The sequence below is a fragment of the Vipera berus genome, assembly GCF_964194415.1.
Source record: "Vipera berus genome assembly, chromosome: 6".
Lineage (NCBI taxonomy): Eukaryota > Metazoa > Chordata > Lepidosauria > Squamata > Viperidae > Vipera > Vipera berus.
The window spans coordinates 40,569,965-40,583,243 of record NC_138208.1 but is presented as its reverse complement, the minus strand read 5'-3'; positions in this window follow the sequence as shown (position 1 = coordinate 40,583,243).

The following is a 13,279-nucleotide window of genomic DNA, read 5'->3' as shown; positions in this document are numbered from 1 at the left end:
TTTTCCATCGTAAACAGCGTCAATCAGCTGTTTAGATGGATTTGAAGCCCCCTCCTCGGGAGAAGAGGAGGGAGTGAGGCCCCAGGTAGGGGTTGAGCTCTCCGGGGCCGCCTGAGCTGAGAGTTTGGGCGGCTGAAGGATTGAGCCCCCCCGAAGCCTGGGTTGCTCCGAGCTGCGCAGCGCCCCTGTTCCGGGATTTATGGAGCAGAGCCAGGCGTTAGCAACCACCCCTGCCAAAAGGAAATACTTTTGATTATCAAGATGCAGGCAGAGCGGTACAGGAGGTCAAGGTGATGTGGACTCTTATCTTTGCTCTCTAGCTCAATGGATTTTATAGCTTTAAAGTGAAAGTGCGCAATAAGTGAAAGTGGGGGAAGATGGCGGCTAAAACTTCTAAAGCCCTTCGGAGTGCGGGGTCTTCCCTGGTGCAACAGACCTCATTGCAAGCTTTGCTTCCTCCTGCACCTCCTCCGGCATTGACGCTTAAGGATTTACAAGATGCTCTTGGAAAGCATTCACAATTGATGTCTGACATGATGGATGAAAAGTTGAAAAAGCTGGAGGAGAAAATGGAGGAGAAAATGGAGAAATTGGAGAAGAAGATGGAAGAGAAGTTTAGAGCAATGAGGGTGCACATGTTGTCTATGATTGAATCTGTAGCTGAATGTGTGCAACAGCTGGATGTAAAAGTGAAGGATCTCAGTCAAAAGAATTCTATATTAGAAGCAAAGGTATTAGAAAATGAAAATATAAGGGATAAAATGGACGGAGAATTGAGCCTTGCTCAGTATCATCAGATGCAGTATGCTATTAGAATCAGGGGTTTAAAGGAGAACTGTAAAGAAGATTTAAAGCAGCTGATTTCTGAGGCTCTGGAAGGGGTATTGGGCCAGCCAGCATCTGAAATTGAGGGAAATATGGACAAAATTTTTCGTGTAAATTCATGGATTGCAAGACAAAGGAAGTTACCCAGAGATGTGGTGGTCTATTTTACAAAGAGAGTAATTAGAGATGAAGTCATTCAAGCTGCTTATGATACTAAACTGGTAGTGGCTGAGCAAGAAGTCCTGGTTTTAAAAGAGATTCCTCTGAAGATTTTAAGGAGAAGGAAAGATTTTGCATTTCTAGTACAGGAACTTAAGAAATGTGATATTAAGTTTAGATGGGAGATTCCAGTTGGACTGGTGGTGACGCATGAAGGTAAAAGACATCGTCTGGTTACTGTGGCCCAGGCACGTGATTTTTATAGCAATGTGTTAAAAGCAACCCCCCTATCATTTTTGGAAGCTGTAAAGGGATACGGCGAGGGAAAGCTTCAAGATGTTGCAGACAGACAGATAGAGGACAATGGTGTTGGAGGGGATCAAGATACAGTTTCATCGGATGTTGCAAGAGGCCAGAGGATGACGCGTGCCGCCCTAAGAAGAGCGAGACGAGAGCAAGAGAAAGACCAGCAGATAGTTATGGAATCTTCAAAGTGTACTTACAGTGAAGCTGTGGGAGGGGCGCGGTCCAAAGAAGTTTTGGGGGTCATGACAGACGTGCTCCAAAAGCTTTGGGGCATTAAGATTGCTGATTAAATTTTTAAATTAGAATGTTAATGGATTAAACTTATCATAGAGGAGAAAGTAAGTTTTTTTTTACTATTTAACACAATTTAAGATGGATGTTATTTGCTTGTTAGAAAAATATATTAGGGTTATGGACTAAAAGTATGTGTTGAACTAAGAATGGGTATGCAAGCTCCTAATTAACAACAAGTTGTCTTACAGACTGCTGAAACCTTTTTTTTACTCTTTTTATTTGAACTCAAGGATGACTTGGAACTGCGAGACATTTGGCGTGATACATGCAAGAATTATTTTTGATTATGGTTTAGTTTGGTTGGAGATTATTAAGGTTAATAGATAGGCGCTTTTGGTGCGTAACTGAGAATTTGTTTAGAAATTAGAGAAAGGTTGGAGAATGTAAATAGTAGGTGAAAGTTTTTTTTTCTTTCTTTTTTTTGAAATTAATATGAATAAGGACTGGGATTAAGAAAATCTATTCTGAGTAAAGCTCTTTTTCTGTTTTTCTGTTTTTCTGTTTTACTTTATTTGTAATATTAATATTGTTTGTATTCATTTTACATGAGCTAGAGGGAGATAGAATTAATAGTTTATTGCTGATAACATAGGGGTGCTTATGTTTGTTTTTTGATTTTATACCCTGTATTTAGCTCTGGGAAGTCGGGGGGGGAGGAGGGAATGGGGGGAAGGGATAGGGAGGGTTGGGTGGGGGTGGGGGAGGGGGGATTAAAGTCAAAATGTATTGTAAAACTTTTTAAATAAAAAAAAAAGAGAATTTCATCCACCCTCCCCTGACCGGTGTTATCTCAGACTGGAATTTGGCTGTCTGCCCAGACATTCCTTTGAAGGTCCTTGGAAACTTTGTTTTAGAAAGAAAAAAAGACCCCCTTTGGTCTTTTTGGACTGCCTGGTTTCTAAACAAAGCTGGGTTTGAAGCTATTTGACTCCCCTGGATTATAAGTACACAGAGACTTGGAATTGCTATTACCTGCTTTTGAATACAACTTCCTGGATTATAATTTTAATACTTTTACTTATTTTTATTACATTTTACTTATTTTTATTACCTATTTTTATTATTTTTTATTTACAATTTTTGTCTTTTTATTTTTACTTTTTTCTTATTCTTTTTTGGGCTTTTTCTCTTCAGTTTTTATTTTTGGGGCATCATTTTATTTTTGCCCCATTATTTTTCTAGATATTTCTTATTTGGCGTCCTTTATCCTTTTTTTGGTCTCCTTTTTTTCTTATCTCTTTTTTTCCTTTTTTTGTGCTCCTTTTACTTTTGGGGGATTTCTATCTTTTTGGTTCCTCTTACTTTTTACTATTTTTATTATTTTTGATGGTTCGCTTCTCCTAATTATTAGGAGCCCCCTGGATTATAAAACTTGGCCATTGGGTGGAAATACCACATGATTTGAAGAAAAAGATTAGCATCTCTAATTTATCCAAACTTGGAAAAAAGGCTCCTCTGCTCCTTCCTCAACTTCTGCAAGCCCAGTCTATCAGAAATCAACTACAATGTTTCAACAGGAGAAGATTGACACCCAACAGAAGGACACCCAAGCTATTCTACAAGCAATCTCTGATGCCAATGCTGCCCAGTCTGCTACAGCAACTAAAAATCATGAAGAGTGGAAAAGTGATTTAGATAAAATGAATCAAAAAATCAATAATATAGACTCTCAATTGGAAAATTTCAAAAAGATGATAGCAGAAAATCAGCAAAGAATTCAAAAAATGGAACATAAGTCAACTGAGGTTGATGACCAAATACAAGATCTGAAAGATGAAAATCAAAAACTCATGCAAATAAATGGAGAACTGGAAGGATCTTTGGTGTTCATAGAAATGGAGCGGGCGTCATACTTTTTAAGATTCCAAAACATACAAGAAGACAAGAAAGAGGATCTTCTAGATTTGATAACAGAGTTGCTGGCAGAAGTATTAGGATTTGGGAAGTCACAAATAGAAGGGGAAATAGACCAGGCCTATCGTGTCAGCTCAAACTATGCCAGAAGAAATAAGGTGCCCAGGGAAGTGCATGTCAGATTTTTAAAAAGAGCTACAAGAGATGAAATTCTGAAAAAAGCAAGAGATGAACCATTGAAATACAAAGAAAAAAATTGTGGTTCTTAAGCAAATTCCTCAGAGGATAAGAGAGGCTCGAAGAGATTACCAATTTATAACAAAGAAACTTGTTGAAAAAGGAGTGAATTTTAGATGGCTGATTCCAGAAGGGATCTTAATCTACTGGGATATGAAAAGATACAGGCTGGATACACCACTTAAAACATTGGAGTTCTTTGATAGTCACAGAACCTTTCTGGAGAGAGGTGATCCAGAACCCCAAAAACAAAAGGGAATGCCAGTTCAAGGTGAGGCCATCCAAAAAGTGAGGGAAGAGACCATAGAAACCAAAACTACACACTCCTACTCAGAAAAAGGCGCAAGACCAAGAGACCAGAGACAGATAAGATCAACTAGAAGACTAAGAGCCAGATATAATTGAAAAGGATGGAGGAGACTGGGATATTATCAATAAATATCAACGGCTTAAACTCCCCCTCAAAAAGGAGAAAATTTTTTATATGCTTACAAAAATTAAATATGAATATAATTTGTCTTCAAGAAATGCATATTAAGAGGCAACACATTAAAATTTTAGAGCAACCAAAAATTGGCAAACTTTTCTTTGCATCAGCAGCTCAAAAGAAAAGAGGAGTAGCCTTCTACATCAAAGAAAAGATGAGTCCCAAACAAATTTTTGCAGATGAAGAGTGGAGAATTTTAATGGTGGAAATTATGATGGACCAAAAGCAGATATTAATGATTGGAATATATGCACCTAACAATAAACAAGAACAATTTTATCTTGAACTATATAAGAAAATACTAGATCTAAATTACCAAAAGTTTTGTATAATGGGAGACTTTAATGCAATTGTGGATGGAACTTTGGACTATAAAAGTGCCAAGCAAGGAAGGAAAGGAGGAAATTTGTTACCTACAGCATTTTTAAAAATGATAGAAGAATTTAGTATTCTAGATATATGGGGAGAGAAAAACTCAGAGAAACGACAATATACATTTTATTCAAATAGACACAAATCATGGTCAAGAATTTACACGATATGGATCTCCTTGGACTTCCAATTGATGATTCAAGAAGCAGAAATTGAAACTAATGAATGGGCAGACCATAATCCAATAAAAATGATTTGGAAAGGAATTAAGAAGAAACCTAGATGGTCTCTAAATAAATTTATATTGAAGGAAAAAGAATTCCTACTGAATACTGTCACCTCCACTAGCTTTGTTGTTGCTCAGCTTTTCTAAGGCCCACTTCACTTCACATGCTAGGATGTTTGGCTCGAGGTCAGTGACCACCTCATTGTGATTATCAGGAACGTTAAGCTCATTCTTGTATAGTTCTTCTGTGTAATTTTGCCACCTCTTCTTTATCTCTTCTGCCTCTGTTAGGTCCCTGCCATTTTGGTCCTTTATCATGCCCATTTTTGCATGAAATGTTCCCTTCATCTCTCCAATTTTCTTGAAAAGATCTCTGGTCCTCCCTATTCTATGTTTTCTTCTATTTCTTTGCACTGTTCATTTAAGAAGGCATTCTTATCTCTTCTAGCTATTCTCTGGAATTCTGCATTCACTTGGGCATATCTTTCTTTTTCTCCCTTGCCTTTCACTTCCCTCCTTTCCTCAGCTATTTGCAAAGCTTCCTCAGACAGCCATTTTGCTTTCTTGCATTTCTTTTTCTTTGGGATGGTTTTGGTTGCTACCTGTTGTACAATGTTGCTAACCTCTGTCCATAGTTCTTCAGGTACTCTGTCTATCAGATCTAATTCCTTAAATCTATTTGTCACCTCTACTATATATTCAACAGGGATATTCAATGGTTTGCCTTGGATTCGAACTGAGATCATTCTGTCATTTTGAGGATTGTATCCCAGTATTGCTTTTCCTACTCTTTTATTGACTATGAAGGCTACTCCATTTCTTCTGAGGGATTCTTGCCCGCAGTAGTATACCTGATGGTCATCTGAATTAAATTCACCCATTCCTGTCCATTTTAGTTCACTGATACCTAAGATGTCAATGTTCAGTCTTGTCATCTCTTGTTTGACTACATCCAGCTTTCCTTGATTCATGGATCTTACATTCCATGTTCCTATGGAGAAAAAATCTTTACAGCATTGGACTTTCCTTTCACCACCAGACACATCCACAGCTGAGTGTCCTTTCGGCTTTGGCCCAGTCGCTTCATTCTTTCTGGCGCTACTAGTACTAGCCCTCTGCTCTTCCCCAGTAGCATATTGGACACCTTCCAACCTGAGGAGCTCATCTTCCACCGTCATATCGTTTTGCCTTTTGGTACTGTCCATAGGGTTTTCATGGCAAAGATACTGGAGTGGGTTGCCATTTCCTTCTCCAGTGGATCACGTTTTGTCAGAACTCTCTGCTATGACCTTTCCGTCTTGGGTGGCCCTGCACGGCATAGCTCATAGCTTCATTGAATTACGCAAACCCCTTCGCCACAACAAGGCAGTAATCCATGAAGGGATTATCCCCATTACTATTTATATTAACCTTGGAAGTACTGAATAGAAATATCAGACAACACCTGGAAATTAAAGGAGTAGAGATAAAGGATGAAAAATATAAATTGCAAGCATTCGTGGATGACTTGGTTTTTATATTGGAAGAACCTCTGGAAACAAGCACGAAATTGCTGGACACAATAGAACAATATGGTAACGTCGCAAGCTTGATAATAAATAGAGAAAAGACTAGAGTTTTGACAAAGAACTTAACAGAAAAACAGAAAATGCAACTTGCAAGAAAAACAAATCTTCAAATAGTTAAAAAAGTTAAGTATCTGGGAATTTACTTAACAGCAAGATGTATAACAGTAAAAGAGGATAACTATATAAAATTATTAAAACAAATAAAATTGGACTTAGAAAAATGGAAAAACCTCCAATTGTCAATGCTGGGGAGAATAGCTACAATTAAAATGAATATTTTACCGAAAATACTCTTTTTATTTCAAACCATTCCGATAAAATTAGAAAAAGCTTTCTTTGATGAACTGAATACCATAATATTGAAATTTATTTGGCAAGGGAAAAAAGCACAAATCAAAATCAAAATACTACAGGATGTTAGATAAAGGGGAGGATTCGGACTCCCAGATTGGAAGTTATACTACCAAGCAGCTATTTTAATGTGGATTAAAGAATGGAGATAAAAGACTATTACACCTAGAGGGGCATGACCTGCAGTTTGGCTGGCATGCCTTTCTGTGGTATGGGAAGACTAAAGCACATAGATACTTTCAGAACCACGCTGGAAGAAATGTGCTTCTCTTAGAATGGGAAAAAATAAAAGAAAAAACATATTGAGATACCTGAATGGCTCTCAACAACGGAAACTTTTGCTTACCCAAACTTAATTAACTATGATAAACTTGTAACATATAAAGACTTATTGGATAATGAAGGAAGATTGAAATCTAGACAAGACCTACAACAACAAGGTATTGACCTAGCATGGTGGCCACACCTACAAATCCAAACAAGATACGAAAAAGACGTTAAAACAATGGAGCTCTACAAGGAACAGACAGAACTTGATTTTATATTGTTAAAAACAGATGAAAAGATGATTAAAAACTCTATAGATTTCTGCTTAATCTAAAGATAGAGGAAGAACAAGTCAAAGAAACAATGATAACTTGGGCAAAAAATGTTGGTCATACTATAGAGCTTGAAGAATGGGAAAAATTATGGGATAGAAATATTAGATTGACTAAAGCTGTATCATATAAAGAAAATTTGTATAAAAAGTTTTATAGATGGCACATGACGCCAGTGAGACTAGCGAAAATGTTTAAAAATACTTCAAATGTTTGTTGGAAATGCAGCCAAAGACCAGGTACTTATTATCATATCTGGTGGACATGTTCTAAAGCTAAAAGGTTCTGACTGAAGATACACTTATGGTTGGAGAAGATGATTAAAAAACAAATAGAATTTAAACCAGAATTGTTTTTGTTAGGAATGATAGCTCCCAATTATGACAAGGAGAGTGAGTATCTAATATTACATATACTAACAGCAGCAAGAATTATCTGTACCCAATATTGGAAAAATGAGAACTTACCGATTTGAACAGGTATTAATTAAGAAAATATTAGATTGTACAGAAATGGATAGATTAACTTTAGAGATTAAAGAGAAAGAGCATTTAGTTTACTATAGAATTTGGAATAAATTTTACCAATGGCTAGATAAACGAATTAGAGGGAAAGGAATGTGATATGTATTTTTGACTTTATTTTAGTAAGAAAAATATTATGGATTGAAAACTTAATATTGCTTATTATAATTTACTATACTTATTATTATTATCAATTATTATTTTTACCATTTCTATTTATATATATTTACCCAGACAATATGCTTTTTTACCAAATATTGAATGTTATTGGGGGAAACCCCAACCGTCATCCCAACCTTCCCTGTACCCCAACCCTAAATTTTACCCTTTTATCCCCGTCCCCAGCCCTATAAAAACCAATAAAATCTTTTCAAAAAAAAAAAGGATACCATGGTCGATGGTATTGAAGGCTGTTGAGAGGTCAAGGAAAGCACTACTGTAATCCTGCTCTTATAGGAGATCATCAACAAGTGTGACCAATGCTGTTTCTGTCCCATAACCAGGCCTGAATCCTGACTGAAAGGGGTCCAAATAATCCATTTCATCCAGGTCACTCTGAAGCTGCCACGCAATCACATTTTCCATCACCAATATTAAGAGAGTGGGAACAAAGCATAATACATTTGGGCACTTTAAGAGATAGAAATAGAATTAAATAAACTGTTGATCCAAGCTTTCATGTGAAAATTGATGTAGGAAAGCTGGATTAATACAAAATATGATAAAGTTTACTTCAAAGCTCCCTGAAGTTATTTTTGTTGTTGATGATGTCATTGTTCTTAGGCCCATAGGGGAGAAATACAATCTTACTGAAAATCTTGAGATAATCATTGAGCTGTTGCCAACATTATATTTGAAAAGAGTCCATTGGAGTTGGGTGGTTATAACAAATTTGAATAAACAAACAAAATCTCAACTAGGAAGGATCAACCATTAAAAGAAAATCTCACTGGCAATTACAATTATATTCCATCTCTACTCAGTCTTCTAATGCTATGAGGGCCACTGTTTTAGTACGACATAGAAAACCACAATTTTTAGATGGAGCTTTCAAACCCTTTCCAAATGTTGCTACTAAACATGTAATTTTTCATGTAGCACCAATGGAAATTTATTTAATACTTAAATAGTTGTATAAAAATCATATTAGCAATACTGAATGTAATTTTAAAATATATCAGATACAGATTATATTGTAAATCAATTTTTTGTCCTTGCACTGCTCCTTTGTTTCTCCTGTCTCTGATTAGTTTTGGCAGTTTCTTCTACCAAAATGAATTCTGCAATTGTCTTTTAACTAACTCCACGATGACAACCTTTAGGACAGTGTTGGAGTACTCTCTTTTCTTTATGAACTGAGTCTACTTCCTTGCTCTAACTATATAATTTGGAGAATTCCAAATAATAATTAGATAGAGAAGCTATTATATAAGAGAAAGAAAGAGTCATCACCTGTAGCACAGTTTATTTTAAAAATAACATCGATAGTTCATAAGAGGAAGCACAGTTCAGTTCTAAATTTCACACCCAATGGAAATTTATCAGCCTTTTAAGATTAGGGCAGACTTTTGCCTTTAACCTCTGAAAGTAAAACTTGAGAAGGGAGATGATCTGCTTTAAATCTTTAAATTGAGATGAGAGTGTTTGTAAGTGAAATTTTACTCAATTTCTCATGTTTTTTTCCCCATTTTTGCTTCAACCTGTGATTTTTTTAAAAAGAAAGATTCATATGAAATATATGTAATTTTTCATTCTCAAGAGAAACATTAATGCAGAAAATGGAATAGATCCAATTCAGTTTGAATAAATTCAATCCAAAGCAAATGGATTTCAATAATTAATAAAATAAAAAAATGAAATCATTGAATTGATTTGAATGCATCTTATTTTGTGATTAGATATATTTTCATATTGTTTTGATCTGTCTTGTGTTTGCTTATGAATGCTTACTAAGGCATGATGACAATGTAATAAACTTGCAGATTTAGTAAACGGATGGGTTCAATATTGCATTTACTTACATATATTTAAACCTCTTTAAACTGTTCATTTTTTAAGTACTCTTATCTTCAGATACAGCTGTTCAACTACTGCTATAAGGCCTAAGATGACACATCTTCCATTTGGATGCATCTAAGCTTTCTGTTCACTACATGTTACAGCTTAGATATTTTTGCATGTTCTAAACAGGTTGTAACTGTTTAGGTTGATCATTATCAGCAGGGCCTTCCATTCAAGTAGAAAATTTATTAAATTATATTGCTAATTTTTCTTCCTGATACTGTCCCTCTTTCTTAAGCTTAAATTGGAAAGATAATGTTTAGCACCTCAGTATGCAATTTTTCATCTTCCTCACATAACTGTAGATTAAAAGCTTTAAAAAAACCTCTAAAGCTCTGCTCCTGTTGGAAGGACAAAAAGACAGGAAAGTAAGTGAAACCTCCCAGATTTTTAGGGTGGGCTAAAACACAGCTAATAAACAAAGATACCAAGGGGTCTACAGAGCAAAAAGAGGATAAAAAAAATTCTCATTCTACAAAGGAAATGAATGGTAAAGAAAAATAACCCTTATCCAGAAACAAATAAAAATTTAAACATTACAAGAGGAGGACTATGTTAGTTGTAGTGACAAAAAAAATTCAGAGTCTGGTAGCACTACACATCTGATGAAGTGAACTGCAGTTCACAAAAATGTATGCCTTTTCATAAATTTGTTAGTTGGAAATGGTGCTTTTACACTTATGAAATTTTAGGAGATTATTGGGTGCACATTAGGCTTATTGTTTTGGAATCTATATAGCTGTCTATTTTAAAGGATTGGTTTATCTAACTTGGAGGAATGGTAAGAGAGACAAATCTTAAGGAAATGATTAAAAGTAAAAAGAAGGGATGGTAGCATTTGAAACTCTTGAATAAAAAAAATAGCAAAGACACTGACCTTGGAAAATGAAATATATGCAAAGACATTGTTGTCCCATACACCCACATGGATTCTGCATAGTTTATTGGGCTCTGTATCACCATTTCAGTTCACAATTTGTACAAAATCTCTCATCATTCTGCTCTATAAGCAAACACCTACTTTATTTATTTCATATTTAAATAAGGCTGGGAGTTAGACTAGGACAGGTAGCTAGAGAAGGGTCAACCTAGGGAAAACATCCAATTTTTTTTCCAAGCTGAAATTAGGACTGAGTGGAACTGCTATGCAGAGAGACAAAATTGTATTAGACACTGCTGAATCATTTACAGCATAGAGAATTTGGCAGGTATCTGAAACCTTCCTTAGCAAAAATGTAAGTGTAACAAATAACAATAGATACAGTGACAAAACTAAAGAGCATTGGCTTCTGGAAAAATTACACATTATTGTGTCTGGATTTTTCAATTGTATATTAAAGTGAAACATCATGCCTCTTGAGGTGAGATCTCGCTCCATCATTCTGACCTCCTGAAAGGTCCTGAAAATTTATGTCTTCCAACTAGCTTGGGGGACATCCCATTTTGGAAGTGGATACTACAGTAAGAGATGATCTCACTTCCACCCTATTTTGTATCCACATTTTCCTACTAATGTTGTTAGTTTTTAATGTTTTAACATTTAATGCTTAAAGTTTTTAATATTTTAATTTTCTAATTGTTTATACTGCTATTTTTGATATTGTAAGCTGCCCAGAGTCTCATGATAATGAGATGAGCAGCATATAATTTTAATAAATACAAAAATAAAAATAAGTAATAATAAAGATACAAAGTTGTATTTGAGATAACAATGGAGACATACATTTGCCATTGCCTTTTTCATAGCGATTTTCACTTCTGTAATATTATATTTCAACTATATGTTTTGGGAGAAATGAAAAAAGCCTATTTTCCATTGGAAAACATTTAAGTCCACATTTTATCAGGTATTACTTCATTTTTCAAAATACACGTACTCTGGCAGCAAAAATATCATCATGCTCAAAGCTAAGTGTCTATAAGGACCTGCCTCAACTAGGTCTCCTAAGAAAGCAGAACTCTTGAAACAGGCACTGTCTGAAAAGGAACTTTTTATTGAGAGTTAGTGATGGCAAGAGAGCAAAGCAAGGTCTGAGATTTGGCTCATAAAGGATTACATCAAAAAGGCAATTCACAACTCCTCCTCCCAGTGTCCAACCATCCAGTTAAAATCCAGCCAATCCACAGGTGCCACAGTGTTATGAGAAGCTGGAGATTTAGTGGCTTTTCAAGGTCTCTCCTAGTGTCATTTCTCAACAGTCCCAGTCTCCGTTGTCTGGAGATAAGGTAGATGTTTTCAGGTCACATTCCTCTTACCCAGAGGGAGGGCATCTCGCACAGAGTGAACAAAACAGATAATTCCCGTGCAAGCACCCTTTCCCAATAGTATGGCAAGCCCTCAAAATACTTGGCAAAAGCAAGAAATGGAAAACGGAAAAATTAAAGGCAAATATAATTGAGGGGCTCTGACATTCCCCCCCATAGAAAGATAAATCCACCTGCAAAACAAAACAGAAAGGGGTAAAGAAGGAAGGAAAAAAAACACATTAATCAGGTTTATCTGGATAGCGTGCATGAAAATGTTTAAGCCATCTAGGGGCCCTAACAAGCTTCTTATAAACCCTCATTCTGTGAAGCAGGCAAATCTTTCCAGGCCACTAAATACTGTGTGGACCTGTGATGTTTGCAAGAATCTAAAATGTCCTTAATTTCAAAATGTTGCTTACCCTCAACCATAATAGGTTGGGGAGCCAGGGCAGTCACAGGTTGTAATTTGGAGGTGACCTCAGGTTTCAATAGGTTACAATGGAAAACTGGGTGGATTTGTCTCAAGCTCATAGAGAGTTCCAGCTTTACTGTAATAGGGTGTTTAATAGGAAATGGACCAATAAACCTTGGCCCGAGCTTCTTTGGTGTCTGCAATGATTGTAGGAATCTAGTGGAGAGATAAACTTTATCTCCAACATGGAAAACTTTAGGTTCCATTCTTTTCTTGTCAGCCTGTGCTTTATAAGCTTCCCTAGCCTTGTCCAGGGCTTTTCTAACTACTGGCCAGGTGTTCTGCAATTGATGAACCCACTCCTACATTTCCCATGAGGGGGTAGGGATGGACCCAGAGAAGGAGTGGCAGGTTCGTTGGCAGGCAATTCAGGCATAGGGAGGAAACTCTGTCCGTTTGCCACTTGGAAAAGAATGAAGCCAGAACTGGACTGGACTGCATTGTTATAAGCCACTTCAGCAAACGGCAGCAGATCAGTCCAATTGTCCTGCTGATAATTAATAAATCAGTGGAGGTATTGTTCTAGAACTGAGTTTGTTCCTTCTGTTCCCCCATTTGTTTGAGAATGATGACTAGATGACAGTCCCTGAACTGAACCCAAAAGGTCCAAAAAGGCTTTCCAGAACTTAGAAGTGAATTGGACACCCCTGTCAGATATTATACATTGTGGAGCCCTATGAAGGTGATAGATATGTTA